Source organism: Bombina bombina, chromosome 10 (assembly GCF_027579735.1).
Source record: "Bombina bombina isolate aBomBom1 chromosome 10, aBomBom1.pri, whole genome shotgun sequence".
Taxonomy (NCBI): Eukaryota; Metazoa; Chordata; class Amphibia; order Anura; family Bombinatoridae; genus Bombina; species Bombina bombina.
This window is the reverse complement of record NC_069508.1, coordinates 103,722,000-103,741,688: the sequence shown is the minus strand read 5'-3', so window position 1 is coordinate 103,741,688 and position 19,689 is coordinate 103,722,000. Positions and strand designations below refer to the sequence as shown.

General features: G+C 39.1%; 1 protein-coding gene across 3 annotated transcripts in view; it reads left to right on the top strand.

Moving 5' to 3' along the window:
- RASAL2 (RAS protein activator like 2) overlaps positions 1-19,689 on the top strand; it is a 516,482-nt gene that overhangs the window by 305,943 nt on the left and 190,850 nt on the right. The gene's annotated exons all lie outside the window — the stretch shown is intronic.

The following is a 19,689-nucleotide window of genomic DNA, read 5'->3' as shown; positions in this document are numbered from 1 at the left end:
GGAACTCCATCCGGAAATCTTTGCCCAAGTCACTCAGCTGTGGGGCATTCCAGACATGGATCTGATGGCCTCTCGTCAGAACTTCAAAGTTCCTTGCTACGGGTCCAGATCCAGGGATCCCAAGGCGGCTCTAGTGGATGCACTAGTAGCACCTTGGACCTTCAAACTAGCTTATGTGTTCCCGCCGTTTCCTCTCATCCCCAGGCGGGTAGCCAGGATCAATCAGGAGAGGGCGTCGGTGATTTTGATAGCTCCTGCGTGGCCACGCAGGACTTGGTATGCAGATCTGGTGAATATGTCATCGGCTCCTCCTTGGAAGCTACCTTTGAGACGAGACCTTCTTGTTCAGGGTCCGTTCGAACATCCGAATCTGGTTTCACTCCAGCTGACTGCTTGGAGATTGAACGCTTGATCTTATCGAAGCGAGGATTCTCAGATTCTGTTATCGATACTCTTGTTCAGGCCAGAAAGCCTGTAACTAGAAAGATTTACCACAAAATTTGGAAAAAATATATCTGTTGGTGTGAATCTAAAGGATTCCCTTGGGACAAGGTTAAGATTCCTAGGATTCTATCCTTCCTTCAAGAAGGATTGGAAAAAGGATTATCTGCAAGTTCCCTGAAGGGACAGATTTCTGCCTTGTCTGTGTTACTTCACAAAAAGCTGGCCGCTGTGCCAGATGTTCAAGCCTTTGTTCAGGCTCTGGTTAGAATTAAGCCTGTTTACAAACCTTTGACTCCTCCTTGGAGTCTCAATTTAGTTCTTTCAGTTCTTCAGGGGGTTCCGTTTGAACCCTTGCATTCCGTTGATATTAAGTTATTATCTTGGAAAGTTTTGTTTTTAGTTGCAATTTCTTCTGCTAGAAGAGTTTCAGAATTATCTGCTCTGCAGTGTTCTCCTCCTTATCTGGTGTTCCATGCAGATAAGGTGGTTTTACGTACTAAACCTGGTTTTCTTCCAAAAGTTGTTTCTAACAAAAACATTAACCAGGAGATTATCGTACCTTCTCTGTGTCCGAAACCAGTTTCAAAGAAGGAACGTTTGTTGCACAATTTGGATGTTGTTCACGCTCTAAAATTCTATTTAGATGCTACAAAGGATTTTAGACAAACATCTTCCTTGTTTGTTGTTTATTCCGGTAAAAGGAGAGGTCAAAAAGCAACTTCTACCTCTCTCTCTTTTTGGATTAAAAGCATCATCAGATTGGCTTACGAGACTGCCGGACGGCAGCCTCCCGAAAGAATCACAGCTCATTCCACTAGGGCTGTGGCTTCCACATGGGCCTTCAAGAACGAGGCTTCTGTTGATCAGATATGTAGGGCAGCGACTTGGTCTTCACTGCACACTTTTACCAAATTTTACAAGTTTGATACTTTTGCTTCTTCTGAGGCTATTTTTGGGAGAAAGGTTTTGCAAGCCGTGGTGCCTTCCATTTAGGTGACCTGATTTGCTCCCTCCCTTCATCCGTGTCCTAAAGCTTTGGTATTGGTTCCCACAAGTAAGGATGACGCCGTGGACCGGACACACCTATGTTGGAGAAAACAGAATTTATGTTTACCTGATAAATTACTTTCTCCAACGGTGTGTCCGGTCCACTGCCCGCCCTGGTTTTTTTTTAATCAGGTCTGATAATTTTTTTCTTTAACTACAGTCACCACGGTACCATATGGTTTCTCCTATGCAAATATTCCTCCTTAACGTCGGTCGAATGACTGGGGTAGGCGGAGCCTAGGAGGGATCATGTGACCAGCTTTGCTGGGCTCTTTGCCATTTCCTGTTGGGGAAGAGAATATCCCACAAGTAAGGATGACGCCGTGGACCGGACACACCGTTGGAGAAAGTAATTTATCAGGTAAACATAAATTCTGTTTTTCGTTCCTTTCGCAATTTCAGGAACGGACCGGCTTCCAACTCGGCAGCCTCTAGACAAGAGGGTAACGCTTCCCAGACTAAACCAGCTTGGAAATCAATGCTAGGCTGGAACAAGGGTAAACAGGCCAAGAAGCCTGCTGCTGCTACCAAAACAGCATGAAGGGGAAGCCCCCGATCCGGGACCGGATCTTGTAGGGGGCAGACTCTCTCTCTTTGCTCAGGCTTGGGCAAGAGATGTTTAGATCCCTGGGCACTAGAAATAGTCTCTCAGGGTTTTCTTCTGGAATTCAAGGAACTACCCTCAAGGGGAAGGTTCCACATGTCTCACTTATCTTCAAACCAAATAAAGAGACAGGCATTCTTACATTGTGTAGAAGACCTGTTAAAGATGGGAGTGATACACCCAGTTCCAACTGTGGAACAAGGTCAGGGGTTTTTACTCCATCGTTCAAAATGGAAACCATTCGAACAATTTTACCTACAATCCAGGAGGGTCAATTTATGACTACCGTGGATTTAAAGGATGCGTATCTACATATTCCTATCCACAAAGATCATCCAAGGATTTTCACAAAGGTGCTAGGGTCCCTTCTAGCGGTTCTAAGACCAAGGGGTATTGCAGTGGCACCTTATCTGGACGACATTCTAATCCAAACGTCGTCTCTTTCCAAAGCAAAGGCTCATACAGACATTGTTCTAGCCTTTCTCAGATCTCACGGGTGAAAGGTGAACGTAGAAAAGAGTTCCCTGTCTCCGTCGACAAGAGTTCCCTTCTTGGGAACGAGAATAGACTCTTTAAAAATGAAGATCTTCCTGACAAAAGTCAGAAAGTCAAAGCTTCTAAAAGCTTGTCAAGTTCTTCACTCTATTCTGCAGCCTTCCATAGCTCAGTGCATGGAAGTAGTAGGGTTGATGGTTGCAGCAATGGACATAGTTCCTTTTGCTCGAATTCATCTAAGACCATTACAACTGTGCATGCTCAAGCAGTGGAATGGGGACTATACAGACTTGTCTCCAAAGATTCAAGTAGACCAGATGACCAGAGACTCACTCCGTTGGTGGTTGTCACAGGATCACCTGTCTCAGGGAATGAGTTTCCGCAGACCAGAGTGGGTCATTGTCACGACCGACGCCAGTCTATTAGGCTGGGGCGCGGTCTGGGTTTCCCTGAAAGCTCAGGGTCTATGGTCTCGGGAAGAGTCTCTTCTCCCGATAAACATCCTGGAACTGAGAGCGATATACAATGCTCTCCGGGCTTGGCCTCAACTAGCGAAGGCCGGATTCATAAGATTCCAGATCCAGGGATCCCAAGGCGACTCTAGTGGATGCATTAGTGACGCCTTGGTCGTTCAACCTAGCTTATGCGTTTCCACCGTTCCCTCTCCTTCCCAGGCTTGTAACCAGGATCAAACAGGAGAAGGCCTCTGTGATTCTGATAGCTCCTGCGTGACCACGCAGGACTTGGTATGCAGACCTGGTGAATATGTCATCAGCTCCACCAGGGAAGCTACCTTTGAGACAGGATCTTCTAGTACAAGGTCCATTCGAACATCCAAATCTAGTTTCTCTCCAGCTGACTGCTTGGAAATTGAACACTTGATTTTATCCAAGCGTGGGTTTTCAGATTCAGTGATAGATACTCTGGTCTAAGCCAGAAAACCTGTGACTAGAAGGATTTACCATAAAATATGTAAAAGATATATCTGTTGGTGTGAATCCAAGGGATTCTCATGGATTAAAATTCCCAGGATCCTCTCCTTTCTCCAAGAAGGTTTGGATAAGGGATTGTCAGCGAGTTCTCTAAAAGGACAGATTTCTGCCTTATCTGTCTTGTTACACAAACGACTGGCAGCTGTGCCAGATGTACAAGCTTTGTACAGGCTTTGGTCAGAATCAAGCCTGTTTACAGACCTTTGACTCCTCCCTGGAGTCTAAATTTAGTTTTTTCAGTTCTTCAAGGGGTTCCATTTGAACCCTTACATTCCATAGATATCAAGTTACTATCTTGGAAAGTTCTGTTTTTGGTTGCAATTTCTTCTGCTAGAAGAGTTTCTGAACTATCTGCTTTGCAGTGTGATCCACCCTATCTGGTGTTCCATTCAGATAAGGTTGTTTTGCGTACCAAGCCTGGTTTTCTTCCAAAAGTTGTTTCCAACAAGAATATTAACCAGGAAATAGTTGTCCCTTCTTTGTGTCTGAATCCAGTTTCAAAGAAGGAACGTTTGTTACACAATTTAGATGTAGTCCGTGCTTTAAAGTTCTATTTAGAAGCAACAAAGGATTTCAGACAAACTTCTTTGTTTGTCATTTATTCTGGTAAGAGGAGAGGACAAAAAGCTACTGCTACCTCTCTTTCTTTCTGGCTGAAAAGCATTATCCGATTGGCTTATGAGACTGCCGGACGGCAGCCTCCTGAACGAATCACAGCTCACTCTACTAGGGCTGTGGCTTCCACATGGGCCTTCAAGAACGAGGCTTCTGTTGATCAGATATGTAAGGCAGCGACTTGGTCTTCTCTGCACACTTTTGCCAAATTCTACAAATTTGATACTTTTGCTTCTTCGGAGGCTATTTTTGGGAGAAAGGTTTTGCAAGCCGTGGTGCCTTCTGTTTAGGTAACCTGATTTGCTCTCTCCCTTCATCCGTGTCCTAAAGCTTTGGTATTGGTTCCCACAAGTAATGGATGACGCCGTGGACCGGACACACCAATGTTGGAGAAAACATTATTTATGCTTACCTGATAAATTACTTTCTCCAACAGTGTGTCCGGTCCACGGCCCGCCCTGGTTTTTTAATCAGGTTTGAAAAATTTCTTTCTCTATACACTACAGTCACCACGGCACCCTATAGTTTCTCCTTTTTTTCTCCTAACCGTCGGTCGAATGACTGGGGGGGCGGAGCCTGGGAGGGACTATATGGACAGCTCTTGCTGTGTGCTCTCCTTGCCTTTCCCTGTGGGGGAGGAGAATATCCCACAAGTAATGGATGACGCCGTGGACCGGACACACCGTTGGAGAAAGTAATTTATCAGGTAAGCATAAATTCTGTTTTTCTAAATTTATTCATTCTCTTGGTATCTTTTGTTGAAAAGCAGGGACATCAGCACAGGAGCGTGCACGTGCCTGAAGCACTATAGGACAGTAGTTTTGCAATAAAGTTCTCTATTTGCAAGAGCACAAGATGGCAGCACAATTTCCTGTCATGTAGTGCCCAAAATACCTACTCGGGTATTTTGTTAACAAAGAATACCATGGGAACAAAGCAAAATTGATCATCACAAGTGAACTGGAAACTTTTTTTTTTTTTTTTTTTTGCTGGGTCTGAACCACAAAATTAATGTTTTAGGTTTCATATCCAATTAAAGGGACAGTCTACTTGAAAATAATTGTTTAATAATATTGATAATCCCTTTATTACCCATTCACCAGTTTTGCTTAACCAACACTGTTATATTAATACACTTTTTACCTCTGTGATTAACTTGTATCTATGCCTCTGCAGACAGCTCCCTATCTCAGTGCTTTTTACAGATTTGCATTTTGGCCAATGAGTGCGGCTTCATGCGTAACTCCACGGGATTGAGCATAATGTTATCAATATGACACACATGAATTAGTACTGTCCGGCTGTGAAAAGCTAATTAAATTCACTGAGATAAGAGGCGGCCTTCTGAGGCTTAGAAACAGGCAGAGGTTTAGAGGTTATAAAGTATATTAGTATAATAATGTTTTTTTATGTTTATTGTTCTTTTGGTAAAATGCAAAAGTGAATAGGGATTATCTGCTGGAGCATGCATAGAAGCTGTGAACTCAGTTGAAATACAATGCCTGTGTCTAAACACTGATAAGAGGGGTGGAGTTAGCTGCTCCAGGCAGTTTAGCTATGTAATTAATTTTGCTTATTTTTGAAAATTATTTTAAAATACTTGCCAGCAATTTTTAAACATTTTTTTTTTATGCAAACTATTTTTAATTGATTAGCCCTTTTAGGATATGCACAGATCTCAACCTGTTTCATGGCACTTTAAGGAGTTATCTATCTTTTTAAACAATAAAAAAACCAAGTAGACTGTCCTTTTAACTCATTTATATGGACAGGTTGATCACAGGGTAATTAGGACAATTCCTAGAGCCCTATAGAAATGACGTGCATTACAAGTTTGACAACAAAGGTGGGGGGGTATAGTCCACCCATCTATTTTTCAAAGCTCTGTAATCTATTTTAGCTTTTTGTTCTTTAGTTTTTCATGGCACTAATTAATTTTTTAAGTATTCTATTTTATAAATATTCTTAGTTTGCTTCAGGAATCTAACAAGTGCCAAATTAACTATCGTTATTGCTTTTATTGGAAATAAGATCTTGCATGACTAATGTAGCACTCATTGTACTGTGATTTCCTTATCAGTCAGTTCTTGTTGACTATTGCAGAGCTATCAGAGGGGGCAGCCTGTTGCCAGTGTTTAAACTGGCACTTATAGCGACGCTTTCTGGCTGGTTATAAATAGCGTGCCTGAAATGTATTGCTTTTAGTACCAATGTAAAATATGTATTATTATTATTATTTTATTATCATTTATTTGTATAGCGCCGCCAAATTCCGTATGTATTAGTCCATTACAGCATCTAACTTGTTAGTTTTTTTCATTAAGAGGTACATTTCAGTAAATATTTAAATGCACATTATATTTTTGAATAGAGACATATTTACAATATAACATGTATTGGCAAAAATGCTTCTTGTAACAGTTATCACTGTTTTAGTGTTAACTTGTATCTCTGCAATGGGAAGCATAGCTAGATATTCTCAGTGCACTAGAATTTTAAATACTGCAGAAGCTCAGAGCACAAGTGGGGCTTGTAACAAGTCAGTAATTAACAAATTGAGTCATTACCAGATGGTACAAGTACCTTAGGCTCTGGAACACTTGAAACCGCTATAGCTTTTATTACAAGCATTTTTGCTAATACATGTATATTACATAACTGTTTCTATTCCAAAAATAAATGCATCCATGTGGATTTTAACCTTGGTTGGAATGCCCCTTTAAAGGGACAATGTGCAAGTATATCAAGAAAACATCGATTTATTCAGGACAGAAACGTGTGTTAAAAAATACCCTCTTTTAGATTAAACAAATATATAAAAGTTTGTTTCTGATGGTATTATGTATAAGAAAATATTACAAATTATATAACACTACCTTTTTATATTGCTGCATTATGACATACATTTTGCCTAAATGTCAATTGATATTGGTATTTACACGTGGTCCCATCCCCTCTTCAAACTGTACAATTTTACAAATATACAAATATTCCAAAACCCAAACTTTTTCCAGTCCTAAGCAGTATGGATAAAGGTTTTTACACATACACACACTATTTTATATATATATATATAAAACTGTGCCATTCAAGGGATACCTCCTCTTCCTCCGGCCATCCCAAAAATAATAATAAAAAACTTGAATGGTTTCAAATCTAGCCAGCACTACCTTCTTATAGATACCATCTATAGGAATTACTGATAAATATTCTGGTAATTGTTGATTGAAGAGAGTTTGCAATGTGCATATATTGGAAATTAAATGAATATATATAAATGTCAGCAAAAGTAAAGGCACTCAACGGGTCTTAATAATATAATCACAATTTATACAGCTAAATAAATTGTGATTATATTATTAAGACCCGTTGAGTGCCTTTACTTTTGCTGCTATATACCTACTACTAAGTGCACCGCGGGCATAAAGGACACACAGAGTCTTTGTGAGTGCTGTACCCTTGCTGGATTTATTTATATGCAGTGGATATAAAAAGTCTACACACCCCTGTTAAAATGTCAGGTTTCTGTGATGTAAAAAAATGAGACAAAGATAAATCATTTCAGAACTTTTTCCGCCTTTAATGTGACCTATAAACTACACAACTCAATTGAAAAACAAAGTGAAATCTTTTAGGTAAAGGGAAATAAAAATAAAAAACTAAAATAATACGGTTGCATAAGTGTGAACACCCTTAAACTAATACTTTATTGAAGCACCTTTTGATTTTATTACAGCACTCAGTCTTTTTGGGTATGAGTTTTTCAGCATGGCACATCTTGACTTGGCAAGATTTGCCCACTCTTCTTTGCAAAAACACTCTAAATCTGTCAGAATGCGAGTGCAGCACCTGTGCACAGCCCTCTTCAGATCACCCCACAGATTTTGAATTGGATTCAGGTCTGGGCTCTGGCTGGGCCATCCCAAAACTGTAATCTTCTTCTGGTGAAGCCATTCCTTTGTTGATTTGGATGTATGCTTTGGGTCGTTGTCATGCTGAAAGATGAAGTTCCGCTTCATGTTCAGCTTTCTAGCAGAAGCCTGAAGGTTTTGTGCCAATATTGTCTGGTATTTGGAACTGTTCATTATTCCCTCTACCTTGAATAAGGCCCCAGTTCCAGCTGAAGAAAAACAGCCCCAAAGTATGATGCTGACACCACCATGCTTCACTGTGGGTATGGTGTTCTTTTGGTGATATGCAGTGTTGTTTTTGCGCCAAACATATCTTTTGGAATTATGGCCAAAAAGTTCAACTTTGGTTTCATCAGACCAGAACACCTCTTTTGCAACATGCTTTTGGGAGACTTCAGATGTGTTTTTGCAAAATTTAGCTGGGCTTGGATGTTTTTTTTTTGTAAGAAAAGGCTTCCGTCTTGCCACTCTACCCCATAGCCCAGACATATGAAGAATACGGGAGATTGTTGTCACTTGTACCACACAGCCAGTACTTGCCAGATATTCCTGCAGCTCCTTTAATGTTGCTGTAGGCCTCTTGGCAGCCTCCCAGACCAGTTTTCTTCTCGTCTTTTCATCAATTTTGGAGGGACAACCAGTTCTTGGTAATGTCACTGTTGTGCCATATTTTCTTCACTTGATGATGACTGTCTTCACTGTGTTCCATGGTAAATCTAATGCCTTGGAAATTCTTTTGTACCCTTCTCCTGACTGATACCTTTTAACAATGAGATCCCTCTGATGCTTTAGAAGCTCTCTGCGGACCATGACTTTTGCTGTAGGATGCGACTAACAAAATGTCAGGAAAGACCTACTAGAACAGCTGAACTTTATTTGTGGTTAATCAGAGGCACTTTAAATGATGACAGGTGTGTACTGACTCCTATTTAACATGATTTTGAATGCGATTGTTTAATTCTGAACACAGCGACATCCCCAGTTATAAAAGGATGTTCACACTTATGCAACCATATTATTTTATTTATTTATTTTTATTTCCCTTTACCTAAAAGATTTCAGTTTGTTTTTCAATTGAGTTGTACAGTTTATAGGTCACATTAAAGGTGGAAAAAGTTCTGAAATGATTTATCTTTGTCTCATTTTTTTACATCACAGAAACCTGACATTTTAACAGGGGTGTGTAGATTTTTTATATCCACTGTATGTGTATATATATATATATATATATATATATATATACACACACACACTCTGACTGTTTACTAGAGAGAAAATGCTGCCTGTACCCCTGCCCTAGCCCAATGAAACCTATTCTATAAAGACCATTGGGGGTTTGGGTGGGTGACCGCTGAATTAATCAGATTTTAATTAGTGACAATCTGAATTGTACAAAAGCTGACCTAAAAGGAATGCTGTGGGCAGAACAGAACAGCCAAAGCTTCTATTGTTAATATGAATAGAGTGGGCATCATAGGGTATTTTGTTTTGCCAAGTGAGATTAACAGTTTATATGGTGATAAACATTACTGTATCACATAACTCCAATCCCTTTTTTAAAAGACAAAGATGCAGGTACTAGACATAGATTTATTGTATATCCATTCTTGAGATAGAAAGAGATAAAGAGAGAAAATGTATTGCAGTTTTTTTCTTGAGAAAATCAAATTTGCCTGGAAATAAAATGCTTTTAGCAGCATATCCCTTACTGCCAACCGGTGTGGAAACGGTCTATATCATCCAGTAAGCAATTAATACCCAGGTATTGTTTGTGCAAATACATTTCCTTTTCATGTCAACAACTATTTAAATAGCTTTAGCTTAAAGGGACATAGTACACAAGATTTTTCTTTCCATAAATGTTTTGTAGAGGATCCATTTAAATAGCCCATCTGTGAGTGTCTTTGTAACAATGTATAGTTTTGGTTATTTTTTTTAATAACATTGTGCTGATTTTCAGACTCCTAACCAAGCCCCAGAGTGTTAGATGTATACATGCGTTTACAGACTCCTGCTGGCTCCTGTTTGTGTTATCTGTCTTTTCATATGCAGAGGATGGGCGGAGTGTCTGCTCTTTTTGTTTTCACAGCCCCTTTCACTGGTTGTCCCAGCCAAACCTCATCAACAGTGCTAAACTGGGAGCTTCTAAGCAAGTTCTTAAAATATTTTATACTGGATTTTTAGATCAGTATCTGTTAGATGCAGTTATTATTAAATTGGTGTACACTGTCCCTTTAAGATTGTTATGCAAACAAGAACATGATTAATTGCTACTCTCTCATATTCATAATAGAAAATATTTTATAACACAGTTTTCCTAACGTAACTGCATGCTACACAGTGATTGCTTAGATATCATGAACATCTGACCTCACCTGTAAACATGCTGAAATGGGTTTTCAAGGGGTTGCATTCTCCATTTGGAGTTACAGAATCCTACACATTTTGTTACTAAAATTTTATTTTGAAATGGTTTTGAAAACATTGTGTTTCTTTTATAATAATTTGCAGACTCTCACTATCTTGAAAGAAAGAAATTGATCAGGTAGGCATAGATTGTTTTTTTTTTTTTTTCTGCAGATGCATTGCAATGCAGTGCCTAATTACTAAGAAATATATTATGCAGCCCTTGCTTTACAACACTACAGCCCCCCAGTCTGAGCATAATTTAGTTTGCCAGCAATCACAAACTATATCTCCCAAAATCGAGGATCTGTATATTATTATTGTAATTGATGATAATCATATCATGAAAATAAAATACCACTCACGCTAATGAGGTGTCATAAATTTTCAATTATATATATATATATATAGACAGTAGCGCTGCATAATCTGTTGGCGCTCTACAAATAACTGATAATAATATCACCAAATGAAGAATAAAAAAGAAAGCAGGAATTGTATTTTAGAACTGAAGCTCAGTGTTTATTATAAAGGGACATTATTCTCAGAAAAAAAAAACAGTCTGTTTAACCCCTTAAGGACACAGCTTCAGTTTGCTCAATTGTTTCATGATGGAATAATTCCGTCATTGGTCCTTAATGGGTTAATCTGGGATAACTAAGTTACAATATTGCAACGCCCATTACTATATAACTATATAACTATATAACTCAGTGGAACTGGAAATGTTTAAACTAAATGAAAGGAGGCAAAATCTACAGGATTTTTTTTTTAGCATAATTTACCTTTAATACCTCCCCAGCATTCACGTTTTCCGACTGTTTATCAAACTTTTTGGTGGATTTCGCATTTTTAAAAGTACTTTGAGGTAAAAATATGACTGTACTGCTGGGAGCTGCTATCCATTATTATTATTTTTTTAACCAGTAAACAAATCCACGTTGAGCTCACTGATGCCGCATGGCACAATTTGACAGTATGTGTTGCAGGGCAGTATCTTTGTGTGAGGATTCAATGAGGAGCAGTTTACAGGGTGTGGAATAGAACAGCTCTGACTTGCTGAGGAATGTGAAGGAGGCGGGGGAAGGGTTAACCCTTTAATTAAGGACTTTGAACACTTCGTGCTTTGCCCCACATTATCTAGAAAGGCCAAACAGCAAATTTTGTAATTTGTAAAATCAACTAGCTGGGTAGACAGTCTGCAGCATTTTAAAAACTTAAGTTACAGATTGTGCTTTTTGGCCTCTCTAAGGAGCATGGGACAAACCACAATTTTAACACAAAATCAAAACGTGTTTAATGTCCCTTTAAGGAAATACTAAATATACTTTGGATACACACACACACTATATATAAGGTATTTGCACTCTTACTACAAATTGCTTCAACCAGGGTGCTAGATCCAAAAAACTACATATTTTAAAGAAAAAAATGAACATATAGGTGACATTTCAGGGTCAGTAAACTTTAAAAAAATCACCTATAAGGAATAAAACTCTTATGATTTGACATTGATCCAGTGAGTGCAGTTCCTTTTTACTTGATAATAGATATACATATAAATATATTATATATATATATATATATATATATATATATATATTGTATGTATGTATGTAAGTGTGTGTATGTATATATATATATATATATATATATATATATACACAGGTAGCCCTCGGTTTACAACGGTTCAATTTGCACCGTTTCAGAATAACAACCTTTTTTCAGTCATGTGACTGCTATTGAAAAGCATTGAGAAGCAGTGCATTGATTAAAATAGCCAGTAGGTGGAGCTGTCCGCTTGTGTTGCAGCAAAGATATGCAAGCCAAGCAAGCTAAAATTAACCAGTTTAACCAGACCTGAGCTATCGAGCAGCTTGCAAAGGAGCAAGATCTTCCTGTCTATAAATCAGTCCAGATTGGAATGCATAAAAAAAAACTGTTTGCACAAAAATGCAAGTAAAGTCTGTGCTGTGTGATTATTTTATTAGGTTTATAATGCTGTTTAGCAAATGTTTTTGTTCATTTAACTTAGTTTAATTATATATTCTGTGTTGTGTGGTTATTTTATTAGGTTTAAACTGATGTTTAGCATTTAAAGTCTTCATTTCAAAGCTTTAGAAATAATGTATTAGGTGTTACTTATGCCAATTTTGAGAGGGGCCTGGAACCTAACTCCCTCACTTCCCATTGACTTACATTATAAACTGGGTTTCAATTTACAACCATTCCTTCTGGAACCTAACCCCGGCGTAAACTGAGGGCTACCTGTATATATACATATATAGATAAAGTGCATGTATATGTGAGTAAAATGTCGTATTAGTTCATTTTATCTTAATATTGGCTACAATTTTAGCCGGGTGGTCAGTGCGAGAGAATACTGTGTGTGTGTGTGTATGTATACATATACAGTATGTCTCATTACTATAACATTGCTGCTTCAGAAAGAATTCAAGCCTCCTGACTGGATTTATATATAATATATTTTTTTATAAATCTAAACTGGTATTTAAGGAATAAATTGGCTTTGTTTAAGTGTAAATATAAAAAGACTGAGCACATTTTGTTAAAGGGACAGTCAACAACAGAATTGTTGTTGTTTTAAAAGATAGATAATCCCTTAATTACCAATTCCCCAGTTTTGCATAACCAACACAGTTATAATTATACACATTTTACCTCTGTAATTACCTTGTATCTAAGCCTCAGCAGACTGCCTCCTTATTTCAGTTCTTTTGACAGACTTGCATTTTAGCCAATCAGAGCTGTCTCCATGGTAAATTCACATGCATGAGCTCAATGTTATCTATAAGAAACACATGAACTAATGCCCTCTAGTTGTGAAAAACTATCAAAATGCATTTTAGATTAGAGGCGGTCTTCAAGGTCTAAGAAATTAGCATATGAACATCCTAGCTAAGAATACCAAGAGAACAAAGCAAAATTGGTGATAAAAGTAAATTGGAAAGTTGTTTAAAATTACATGTCCTATTTGAAACATGAAAGTTTTTTTTGGACTTGACTGGAAGTAAATTGGAAAGTAGTTTAAAATTGCCTGCTGTATCAATTGAGTGTCCCTTTAACAAATTGCGAGTTGACTGCTCTTATAGGCATTGTCATAACTTACTACAACTGTAACAGTAAGTCTAAAAAAAGTTTATATTGCTTATGAAAAAGCTCTGTTTTAAATATGTTAAAATATTTTTTCTGTGAATAAAAAGTGCAATTGGGCCTTAAAGTGAATGTCAATTTTCATATAGCTGCAGCCTCCTAATAATTCTTTTCCTTTTTTTTTTTTTTAAAAAAAAATAGTATTTATTATATATTTTGATCACTAACTTGTTTCCGATTTTGATCTTCCTCCTCCCACCCGGCACTTCTGTGTTATTCACAGGGTGACTTTAGAGCGGCCCCCCTCACTCTATACGTCACCCTGAAGCGCACACCCTTGGAGCTATTCTCTATGCGCTTGTGTTTAAATCAGCCATATTTAGTCTGCGCATGCGTTAAAGCCCTGGTTTCTTACAGCCTAAACGCTCATCGCTTCTGTATGGGAGATAATGTTCAAACGCATGCACAGAAATCAGCCATACTTAGTCTGCGCATGCTTTAAAGCCCGGGTTTCTTACAGCGTGAACAAGCATCACTTCTGTATGGGAGATAATGGTCTAACGCATGCGCAGTAGAAGCGCGTGCAATTTCTGTCAGAGGACTGGATTCTGATTTGCTTATCAGTTGAAGAAGAAGGCAGCTACGTAACGGTGGGGGGAGTTCGGCTGCCATATTTACCGGTTATTACAGAGGTTAGCGACGCTGATTAGGACAGAAGCAAGGCAGGAGGGGTATAGTGCAGGTGGATCTTCGGTTTTTATTTTCAATATCCAATCATGTTAAATGAAGTGTTGACTGTCCCTTTAAGGACCGGGCATTTCAGACCAAAACTTCCCCAAAAGATAAGAGCATTTTTAGCATTTTTGCCATCACTACATTTAAACAGAAAAAGAGCCTTTTTTATATTTACCTATCAAATCTATATATTTTTTTTAGTAGACAACCCAAAGTATTGATCTATCCCTATTTTGGTATATTTCATGCCACCATTTCACCGCCAAATGCGCTCAAATAAAAAATTAAAACGTTAACTTTTTCACAATCCTAGGTTTCTCACTGAAATTATTTAAAAACAGCTTGTGCAATCATGGCACACATGGTTGTAAATGCTTCTCTGGGATCCCCTTTGTTCAGAAATAGCATACATATATGGCTTTGACATTACTTTTTGGTAATTAGAAGGCCACTAAATGCCGCTGCGCACCATACTTGTACTATGCCCAGCAGTGAAGGGTTTATTTAGGTAGCTTGTAGGGTTAATTTTAGTGTAGAGATCAGCCTCCTACTTGACACATCCCATCCCCAGATCCCTCCCTGACCCTCCTCAAACGGCTATCTTCCCTCCCCCACCTCACAATTGTCATCACCATCTTAAGTACTGGCAGAAAGTCTGCCAGTATGAAAATAAAAGTCTATTTTTTATTTTATTTTTAAAATGTTTTAAATATATTTACTGCAGTGTAGGTTCCCCACAAAAAAGCTCTCTAACCCCCCACCCCTCTGCTTATTTGCCGCCATCTTAGGTACTGGCAGCTGTCTGCCAATACCCAGTTTGCTGCAAATTTGGATAATTAAAAAAATAAATAAAGTAGTAGTAGCTGCCCTCCCTCAATACCCTACCCCCCTCCAAGATCCCTTTCCATTAACGGATCCCACATGGGATCCCCCTCATTGCCCCTACTCCCTCCTCCCCCTCAATGACGCAGTTATTTTTTAATTCCCTTTAGCATGGACGAGCGGTCCCACCCACCCACTCCCGCCCTCCTTCTGCCTCCTCCAGCAATGGGCCGCCCACCCAACTCCCTCCTTGTGCTCCCACCCACCAACGATCGGCATCACCGCTGTCCGATGCAGAGAGGGCCAGAGAGTGGCCCTCTCTGCATCAATAACTCTGCTAATCTATTTCTGCAGTGCCCCACTCTTAGGGCATGCAGAAATAGTACAATCTCACTATTTTGAGCGAGATCACGGCAGAGAGAAGCCCAGGACTGCAGCGACGTACAGGGTACGTCGCTGGTCCTTAAGGCCATAACGACCTGTTAAAGAACAGTTCAAACCGTCAGCTCACAAAAAAAAAAACAAAAAAAAAAACTTTTCAAGTGGGCGGCCAGAGCGTGGGATATTCAAATTTCATTGCTACATGAAAAAAGTAAGTTATACCATATCTTCATTAGAATGGATTAGTCCATCTAAATTATTGTTTCCATTCTGGATCAGATTATACAAATTGGAGACTTTACCATCACTTTAAAGCAGGGATGGGGAACTTTGTCACTCCTGATGTTTTAAAACAACATTACCCATGATGCTTAGGCACTCTGAAGTCCAGTTAAGCATCATGGGAAATGTAGTTCTGAAACATCTGGAAGGCCATGGTTCCCCATCCCTGCTTTAGAGAGACAATTATATCAGGCAACCAACTGATAAGAGTTTATTGTATTTAAAAGTGCTGCAGAAACACCCTTTAAATGGGCTGGTCTCCCAGGTTTTCCCACTCCCACTGCGAGGTTGATTTTTGCTACTTTTTCTTGCTTATATAGCTTTTCTATAACTAAGTATTAAAATGTTCAGTGTAGGTGGAGGTTTCAACAGGCAAAACAGCTATTTCAAATATCATTATAAAGGTAAAGGAACTATTTGAAAACTTTGTAATACTCTCCAACAGGTGAAATGTATTACAGGGGCCACATTCAATGGGAGAAAAATTTAAAGCTCTAGGCGTGATTGCTTACTGGCTGATAAGCAGAACTCCCACTGATTTATTGGTGGACAGTGACACACCTACAAGCCTAAAAACATCTCTGTATAAGAACATTTGTTTTCTTTCTTTGTTTAACCCCTTAATGACCACAGCACTTTTCCATTTTCTGTCCGTTTGGGACCAGGGCTATTTTTACATTTCTGCAGTGTTTGTGTTTAGCTGTAATTTCCTCTTACTCATTTACTGTACCCACACATATTATATACCGTTTTTCTCGCCATTAAATGGACTTTCTAAGGATACCATTATTTTCATCATATCTTATAATTTACTATAAAAAAAATTATAAAATATGAGGAAAAAATGGAAAAAAACACACTTTTTCTAACTTTGACCCCCAAAATCTGTTACACATCTACAACCACCAAAAAACACCCATGCTAAATAGTTTCTAAATTTTGTCCTGAGTTTAGAAATACCCAATGTTTACACGTTCTTTACTTTTTTTGTAAGTTATAGGGCAATAAATACAAGTTGCACTTTGCTATTTCCAAACCATTATTTTTCAAAATTAGCGCTAGTTACATTGGAACCCTGATATCTGTCTGGAATCCCTGAATATCCCTTGACATGTATATATTTTTTTTTAGTAGACATCCCAAAGTATTGATCTAGGCCCATCTTGGTATATTTCATGCCACCATTTCACCGCCAAATGCGATCAAATAAAAAAAAAAGTAAAATTTTTCCAAATTTTAGGTTTCTCACTGAAATCATTAACAAACATTTTGTGCAATTATGGCACAAATGGTTGTAAATGCTTCTCTGGGATCCCCTTTGTTCAGAAATAGCAGACATATATGGCTTTGGCGTTGTTTTTAAGTAATTAGAAGTCCGCTAAATGCTGCTGCACACCACAAGTGTATTATGCTCAGCAGTGCAGGGGTTAATTAGGGAACTTGTAGGGAGCTTGTAGGGTTAATTTTAGCTTTAGTGTAGTGTAGTAGACAACCCCAAGTATTGATCTAGGCCCATTTTGGTATATTTCAGGCCACCATTTCACCGCCAAATACGATTAAATTAAAAAAAATAGTCAACTTTTTCACAAACTTTAGGTTTCTCACTGAAATTATTTAGAAACAACTTGTGCAATTATGGTACAAATGGTTGTAAATGATTCTCTGGGATCCCCTTTGTTCAGAAATAGCAGACATATATGGCTTTGGTGTTGCTTTTTGGTAATTAAAAGGCCGCTAAATGCCACTGCGCACAAAACGTGAATTATGCCCAGCAGTGAAGGGGTTAATTAGGTAGCTTGTACGGAGCTTGCAGGGTTAATTTTAGCTTTAGTGTAGAGATCAGCTTCCCACCTGACACATCAGACCCCCTGATCCCTCCCATAGAGCTCTCTTCCCTCCCCCACCCCACAATTGTCCCCGCCATCTTAAGTACTGGCAGAAAGTCTGCCAGTACTAAAATAAAAGAGTTTTTTTTTTTTACTTTTTTTTTTAAGCATATTTACATATGCTGCTGTGTAGGATCCCCCCTTAGCCCCCAACCTCTCTGATCCCCCCCCCCAAAAACAGCTCTCTACTCCCCCCCCCCCCCCCACTGCCTTATTGGGGGCCATCTTGGGTACTGGCAGCTGTCTGCCAGTACCCAGTTTGCATATAAAAATGTTTTTTTACAATTTATTTTAGTTTTTTCTGTAGTGTAGCTCTCCCCCCCCCCCGATCAATCCCCCACCCCCTCCCAGATCCCTTAGATGATTTCCATTAGGTTTTTTTTTTATTATTTTTTACAATAATATCCAAAATAGTTTCTGTAGTGTAAGCGGTTCCCACCCGCTCCCTCCCCGTGCACGCGCCATCCCGCCGCCCCCTGTGCACGCGCGTGCCCCCGGCGATCCCGCCCCCGATCCCGCCCCCCTCTCTGACTAAGAAGCCATCGATGGCCGCCCACCCACCTCCCATTTACGCTCCCATCCACCAACGAATGCGGCCATCGATGTCCGGTGCAGAGAGGGCCACAGAGTGGCTCTCTCTGCACCGGAGGGGCAAAAATTATTATTGCAGGATGCCTCGATATCGAGGCATCCTGCAATAACCGGAAAGCAGCTGGAAGTGATCAGGATCGCTTCCAGCTGCTTTCCAAACCGAGGACGTGCAGGGTACGTTCTTGGTCGTTAAGTGACTTTTTTAAGAGGACGTACCCTGCACGTCCTCGGTCGTTAAGGGGTTAAAAAAAAAGCCACAAAATGTAATACGTTGTAAGATTCCCTGTCTTAGATACTAGTATCTGAAACTCTTCCTGAGGTTCTAATACATTGTGCAAAATGCACCACAAACTGACCCAGTCTACAAGTGCTTGTATTCTGCAATATTGTTACCCAAAAGATATTTACTTGAGTGTATGGCTTACTGTAGTGTTTTGTTTTGTTCTGTTTAAAGGGATAGTAAAGTCCAAATGAAACTTTCAGATAGAGAATGTAATTTTAAGCAACTTTTTAATTTACTCCTATTATCACATTTTCTTCCTTCTCTTGTTATCTTTACTTGAAAAAGAAAGAATGTAAGCATAAGAGCCGGCCCATTTTTGGTTCAGAACCTGGGTAGCACTTTCTGATTGATGTCTAAATGTAGCCACCAATCAGCAAGCATTACCCAGGAGCTGAAACAAAAATGGGCCGGCTCCTATGTTTACATTCAAATAAAGATAGCAAGAGAACAAAGAAGAATTGTTAATAGGAGTAAATTTGGAAGTTGCTTAAAATCGCATGCTCTATCTGAATCATGAAAGTTTAATTTTGACTATACTATCCCTTTAAAGAATTAAATAATCTTAGAAACAGGGGCACTTTAATTCATTAAAGTTTACAATGACGCTTATTTTTTTAAAATACTTACCTTTGAGTTATGGTTAACATAACGCTGATCCTCCGCCCATATCTCATGCTTTCTTTAGCAGATTCCTCCAATCATTGTGTGCCCCCTTTGGCATCCAGATCGTGGGGCAACGTAACGATTGGAGGAAGCCGGTTTCGTCATGGATCTGGTAATGAAAGCAGGAGATGCGGGTGGAGGTGAAGTTAATTTTATCTTAATACTGGTTTACATTTTAGTCGGGTGATCAGTGAAATCAGCCAGCTGGTGTGTCCAATAAATAGGTCCTCGGGAGATAACTGCGATTTGTTTGATGTGCTACACAATCAAATCTTTTATTCAGTATTACTTATGGTAGAGGGCGTCTCACCTTTTTACTCACCACAACCTATGTTGTGATACACATTTTTGTTTGTTTATTTATCTAAAACCTCTCTTTCCAGTTCCTTGAGATTCACACTCGTGTTGGGTGTTCGCT